The sequence below is a fragment of the Amblyraja radiata genome, chromosome 11, assembly GCF_010909765.2.
Source record: "Amblyraja radiata isolate CabotCenter1 chromosome 11, sAmbRad1.1.pri, whole genome shotgun sequence".
Lineage (NCBI taxonomy): Eukaryota > Metazoa > Chordata > Chondrichthyes > Rajiformes > Rajidae > Amblyraja > Amblyraja radiata.
In genome coordinates, this window is record NC_045966.1 from 15,685,374 (window position 1) to 15,692,286 (window position 6,913).

Genomic DNA, 6,913 nt, shown 5'->3' on the forward strand with positions numbered 1-6,913 from the left:
CCGAACCGAAATGTAACCTATCCGGAGATGCTGTCTGACCCGCTGAGTTACTCCAGCGCTGGCTTTGTGTCTATTTTATGCATTACGCAATGCTGTTGAGAGGACAATGCATTGCTGCGCAGCGCCATGCATGAAACAGATGATCGACACAAAGTGCTGAAGTCCGCCGGTCAGGCAGCATCTCTGCGTGACGTTTCGGGTCGGGACCCTTCTTCAGACTGGTGGTGACAGAATCGGGTGTATTTTGGCGAGGACAAGGTTACAGGAGCGATAGGTTCCCAACATCATCGCCGACTGGGGCTTGTGACGATTTGGAGGAACCAGATTTGGAGTGTTTATTCAGCCAATGTATCGATTCGGCTGATTTTACAGGCGTAGTGTCAGTCCAGACTCGGAGATTTACACCCAGTCAACATATTGCTGGTAGCCACAAGGAACTGCAAAATAAGACACAGTGCTGGAGCAGCTTAACCGCTCAGGCAGCATCTCAACAGAGCTTGGATAGGTGACGTTTCGGGTCGGGACCTTTCTTCAGATGAAGGGTCTGGAAAAAGGGTCCCGAGTCGCGACCTATACGTAACGTTGGAGGTACTTTCTTTTGGATAAGATGTTAAACAGCGGCACCATGTGGTAACTCGGATGATTATGCTCCAACTCCGATCGACACAGCATCAGTGGAGGGAACGGACTGACGTCGTTTCTTCAGATAGACCTGACCCGCCGAGCTCCTCAAAGCACTTTGTGTTTTGCTCAAGATCCCAGCATCTGCAGTTTCTTGCGCCTCCGGGGACTACATCCAGAAGTGAGCGGTGTCAAGGTGAGGTTACCTTTCCAAGTTCCCAATTCTTATCATTTTTAAGGCGAGTCTTGTTTCACCTGGAAAACCGATACAGAAAAAGAATACTAACAACCGGAGTGTCAAAATTGCCATGGTGGGAATTTTAAACAAAAGTAAGGAAATGTGTTTTATAAACACAAATAATAAAGCAAAATGCGAATTGGACCAATAAAATACAAGTAAAGGAAACTTCAATGTAATAACAGAAATGGGAGAAATAACCAATGACTACTTTACTTTGTAATTTCTCCAAAAGAGAACAAAATATACACTTTAAAGCATGCAGAAAAACGTAATATTGATAGAATGGGAATAGAATGGGGGAAAAAAGTAGGCCAACTAGAACCATCATAAGATGCAATTGAAATGCACTTTCACACGCTCAGAGGTCAGGAAGAAATAAGGGTGTATAGCATTGCATTCTTTAGATTGGGTCAAGTCTATTGTCATATGCATAAGTACATAAGGTGCATGCAATGAAAATCTTGCTTGCAGCAGCATCAAGGCACACAGACTCAGACAAACAAATCCAAAATTATACATACATAATTCATAAATTACACATAAATTCTACAAGACAGTGAAAAGAAAAGGACTGCTAAATAAAAACAAAACATTGGTGCAAAAAGACACAATTAGAAAACGAGTCAATGGTAGTGCAAACGGTATTTTGTGGTGTTCCATGGCCAAGGTAGACAGGGTTGTGCAGGTCAGTCCATGAACCTGATAACTGGAGAAAAGTAACTGTTCCTGAACCTGGTGGTGTGGGACTTCAGGCTTCTATACCTCATGCCCGACGGTAGTATCAAGATGAGGCCATGGTTTGGATGGTGGGGATCCTTGATGATAGATGTTCCATAATAGAAACATAGAAACATAGAAATTAGGTGCAGGAGTAGGCCATTCGGCCCTTCGAGCCTGCACCGCCATTCAATATGATCATGGCTGATCATCCAACTCAGTATCCCGTACCTGCCTTCTCTCCATACCCTCTGATCCCTTTAGCCACAAGGGCCACATCTAACTCCCTCTTAAATATTGCCAATGAACTGGCCTCAACTACCCTCTATGGCAGAGAGTTCCAGAGATTCACCACTCTCTGTGTGAAAAAAGTTTTTCTCATCTCGGTTTTAAAGGATTTCCCCCTTATCCTTAAGCTGTGACCCCTTGTCCTGGACCTCCCCAACATCGGGAACAATCTTCCTGCATCTAGCCTGTCCAATCCCTTAAGAATTTTGTAAGTTTCTATAAGATCCCCTCTCAATCTCCTAAATTCTAGAGAGTACAAACCAAGTCTATCCAGTCTTTCTTCATAAGACAGTCCTGACATCCCAGGAATCAGTCTGGTGATCCTTCTCTGCACCCCCTCTATGGCAATAATGTCCTTCCTCAGATTTGGAGACCAAAACTGTACGCAATACTCCAGGTGTGGTCTCACCAAGACCCTGTACAACTGCAGTAGAACCTACCTGCTCCTATACTCAAATCCTTTTGCTATGAAAGCTAACATACCATGTGAATGATGTTTCTATCTTTCATCTCAAGGTGTATTGGGTCACATTTTCACATGTGGAAGTTGATTTGCATGGTTTACAAGGATTAATGCTGAGAGCGTTGTTATTAAATAAGACCAAAAATTAAATAGAAAAAATAGAGCATTAAACAGAAACTCTTAAAGTTGAAGGCCACTCTACAGGAAAAATCTGATGAAACTGGAGAGATTGCAGAGAAGTATTTTGCTTGGATTGGAGGCCTTACGTTATAAAAAGAGATTGGATAGTTTGGGTCTATTTTCCCTGTAGAGGTAACCTGATAAAATAAATAATCTTAATTATCAATTTCCATATCATTGGTATCTTCCGTGCATATGACTTTGTTAGTAAAGAATCCTATAGTGCAATGCAGAGTAAATGATGTAAAGGACACATTTACAGCATGCCCTCTGCTCCCTTTTTCATCCTAAATTATCTCCACCTTTGATTATATTTTATCATTAATATATCTAGACTTTGAGTTCCATTTAATGATTAGTCTGGACATTTTAGTCATTACTGTTCCATTACTATCTTGACTACCAGTTTTTTCAACGTGGCTGATTTTTTGACTAATTCATTTTTCTGCTTAATTAATATTTTCCTGATTCCTTTGGTGTCAAAAAATCTTTAAATATCAGCCTTCTGCAATCTGCCCTCAAAGCTTGTTTTCATACATGGCTTTACTGTCATTAGCAAACTTCACCATTTTACCAACCTTTTTAAGTTTTGTCCATTATATATGTCATCAGCAGCGGTGAGCCCATTACTGAAACTTGCAAAACTGCAAAAAAAAAGTTACTGTGTAGAAAGGAAATGCAGATGCTGGTACATACCAAAGATACACAGAAAGCTGGAGTAACTCAGTGGGTCAGGTAGCATCTCTGGAGAAAAGGGATGAGTGATGTTTTGGGTCAGGACCCTTCTTCACATTGAAAGTGAGTCTGAAGAAGGGTCCTGACCCAAAACGTCACTCATCCATTTGTTCCAGAGTTGCTACCTGACCTGCTGAGTTACTCCATCACTTTGTATATATCTTTTAAAAAATTGTATATATCTTCAAATAACTGTATATATCTTCAAAAAAACTTCCTACTCTTTGTTTCTATCATTTAACCAAAACCTCTATCCATGCTGCAAATTCTACATAGCTTTATTATGTAGCACCTTATAAAATGATTTTTGAACATTCAGATGTATTGCATCAACTTGATTTGCCCTTAAGTAAACTTCTAGTTACATCATCAAGAGCATTCATAACTTTATTTTCCTTGAGGCCACTGTTTATTAAAGCTCAGGATGCTGAATGCTTTGTGGACACTTCTATGCATATGTGCCTCTTGAATCACTTTTAGAATTGTCTTCTAGTTTATGCTGCCTCTTATTCTTCCTGCCAAAATGTAATGCTTAACTTTTTTTCTTCATTAAATTTCATTTGTCACCTGTCCATCCATTCACCAACCTGGCCTCCGAATGCATTCCTATCCTCCACGCAGTTCACAATGTTCCAAAGTTTGGTGTTAAGGTCATAAGGTCTCAAGGAATAGGAGTAGAATTAGGCCATTCGGCCCATCATGTCTACTCCGCCATTCAATCATGGCTGATCTATCTCTCTCTCCTTACCCTATTCTCCTGCCCTCTCCCCATAACCACTTACACCTGTACAAATCAAGATTCTATCTATCTCTGCCTTAAAAAATATCCACTAACTTGGCCTCCGCAGCCTTCTGTGGCAAAGATTTCCACAGTTTCACAACCCTATGACTAAAGACATTCCTTATCTCCTTCCTAAAAGAATGTCTTTTAACTCTGAGGCTGACCTCTAGTCCTAGACTCTCCAACTAGTGGAAACATCCTCTCCACGTCCACTCTATCCAACCCTTTCACTATTCTGTAGGTTTCAATTAGGTCACCCCTCATTCTTCCAAACTCCAGGGAGTACAGGCCCAGTGTTGACAAACACTCATCATAGGTTAACCTACTCATTCCTGGGATCATTCTTGTAGACCTCCTCAGGACCGTCTCCAGAGCCAGCAACCCAATCCTCTGATATGGTGCCTGTAGATTGGCTATTTCATACTAGCCAATGATAGTGTTTGTTAGTAGTAACTCTGCCTAGTATGTGCTTCATGTTATAAAGAGCCTGCTTACGTTAGTTAGAATGAGTAGCAGCTCGGAGATGTGATGACTGCAGATATTTGCTGTTGCAGATTTAATAAATATGTGTTGTATCTTGATGTATGATCGAGTCGACTCGTTACAGTGCCCAATATTGCTCACAATATTCCAGATGCGGCCTTACCAGCGTCTTATAGAGCCTCAACATTACAGCCCTGTTTTTGTATACAAGCCCTCTTGAAATAAATGTTATACGGAAACATATAAGTTGTGCTCTGCACATCTAATTCCAAATCATTAATGTACTTTAAGAAAAGCAGTGGTCATAATATTAACCTATGGGAAATTCAATTATACATTTCCTTGACATACTAGATGTTTTTAAACAGTCCATTTACAAAGCATCACATATGTGCTGAATATAGGAACACAACATCAATGAAGCAATCCACTTTGATAGCCAAGAGTCATACAGCACAGAAAGAGGCACTTTGGCACACTGACGAAGATGCCCCATCTACACTAGTCCCACCTGCCCTCGTTTGGTCTGTATCCCTCTGAACCTTTCCTATCCATGTATGAGTTTTTATTTTCTTATTTCATATTAACATCATGACTCTGGTTTCTGAGGTAGAATTTATCCAGGATCATTGGACTTACAATACAATGCAATACAATTTATTTGTTGTCATTTGAACCTCATTGAACCTCAAACGAAATTTGGTTTCTGCAGTCATACACACAAGAAAAAGAACCAAGACACAACACAATTTACACAAACATCCATCACAGTGAATCTCCTCCTCACTGTGATGGAAGGCAAAGTCTTATCTCTCCCCTGCACTCCTCATTCTCCTCCCGATGTCAGAGTCAAAGACTTCAATGGAACCAAGTTTCAGATGTGGAGTACTGTTACTGTGTGTATGTCATTAGTACAACCTATCCCACTGTGGATTAATTTCTGCCCATTGCATATAAAATGCATGAAAGAAAAGACTGCTAGACTAGGTAATCTGGCAAAATGTGGAGACAACAGACTGCAAATGGTGGGAAATTGAGCAAACAGACAGCTGGAGGAACTCAGTGGGTTAGGCAGCACCTGCGGAAGGAAATGGACAGATGATGTTTTGTGTCAGGATAAACTTATGAAGTAGAGGGGAGGTAGAAAGAGGTGAGGGGAAGGGATGGAACAGGAACTGGCAAGTGATAAGTGAGTCCAAGTGGAAAGGTTGGTTGGCAGATGAGTCAAGTAGGGGAAAGAATAGGATGGAGATGGTAATTAAGGCGGGAGGTGATTGGCAGAGAAGACAAATGGGCGCAAATAATGGAATCTGATTTTTAAAAAACGATGGGGAGTAAAATAGAGAAACAGGGAGGGATGTGAGGTAAACGGAGAGAAGAAAAATGGGAGAAGCAGAGTAGAAATGAATGGTTGGAGGAGGTGGAATAAGGGAATAGTAGTGGGGGACGGAAGAGCAGAAAGATGTGTGGGATGGGGCTGGGTAGAGAAGGGGGAGGTGTTTCCTCACAACTAGGTTTACAAGTTTAATTCCCGGGATGGCGGGACTGTCATATGCTGAGAGAATGAAGCAGCTGGGCTTGTACACTCTGGAGTTTAGAAGGATGAGAGGTGACCTCATTGAAACATATAAGATTGTTAAGGGTTTGGACTCGCTAGAGGCAGGAAACATGTTCCCGATGTTGGGGGAGTCCAGAACCAGGGCCCACTGTTTAAGAATAAGGAGTAAGCCATTTAGAACGGAGACAAGGAAACACCTTTTCCCCACAGAGAGTGGTGAGTCTGTGGAATTCTCTGCCTCAGAGGGCGGTGGAGGCAGGTTCTCTGGATGCTTTTAAGAGAGCTAGAAAGGGCTCTTAAAAATAGCGGAGTCAGGGGATATGGGGAGAAGGCAGGAACGGGGTACTGGAATGATCAGCCATGATCACATTGAATGGTGGTGCTGGCTCGAAGGGCCTACTCCTGCACCTATTGTCTATTGTGTAATCTATAATAACTGAAAATTTCATTCAGTTCTCTTAACTTTTAAGAAAGTTATGGGCTTTTGACTGTCCTCGATCACAGCTTTTGCGTTAAGTCAATGGAAAAGCAATAGGGAACAAGATGCTAATTTCAGCGTATGAAAATGGCCATAACTTTTTTTAATACTGAAGATATGAAAGTGAATTAGGTACCAAATTAAACTTATTTTTATGCTTTATCTGATGGGATAAATTGCAGCCCTGATTTTTTTAATCTCAACATTGTGTAACATTGCTACCACAAGTCCCACTTCCACAGAGTGATTCTGAAACTCCAAGAAACTTTACCCAGTGACTGGAAGCGGGAGCTCCCTGAACAAATGGAAGGCACCGATATTGAATCATTGACAGGCTGAAGCAATGAGAGCTCGGTTTACAGCGCAGT